Raw genomic sequence first — 362 nt, 5'->3', positions numbered from 1 at the left:
TGCGATTCAGTAAGGCAAAATTCGCATAGTATCATAGCAAACACGTAGATTACTCGGCAAATAATAAGATACAAATGGCCACTGATACCATACGAAAAGGTAATCATTATTAACCAGCACACCAACTTTGATCATAACGAGCACATCCATCATAACAGACACACAAGAGAGAACCTGTCAGCAGAGAGTCATTTCCAAAACAACAAGAGAAAACGGTAAAACAAAGTAATGCGTGATGAAAAGCCCCGAGCGCATTGTGACCACGAGGCATCTAAACCACTACCTAAGATTTTACCCTTTAAATTTAGTCAGGTCTCTATTTTCCCACCCTGCCCCTTTCTAACCCTTCTTTGCTACCCCGC

This window comes from Penaeus monodon, chromosome 21 (assembly GCF_015228065.2).
Source record: "Penaeus monodon isolate SGIC_2016 chromosome 21, NSTDA_Pmon_1, whole genome shotgun sequence".
In the NCBI taxonomy this organism is placed as follows: Eukaryota; Metazoa; Arthropoda; class Malacostraca; order Decapoda; family Penaeidae; genus Penaeus; species Penaeus monodon.
Note: the sequence above shows the minus strand (reverse complement) of the source record.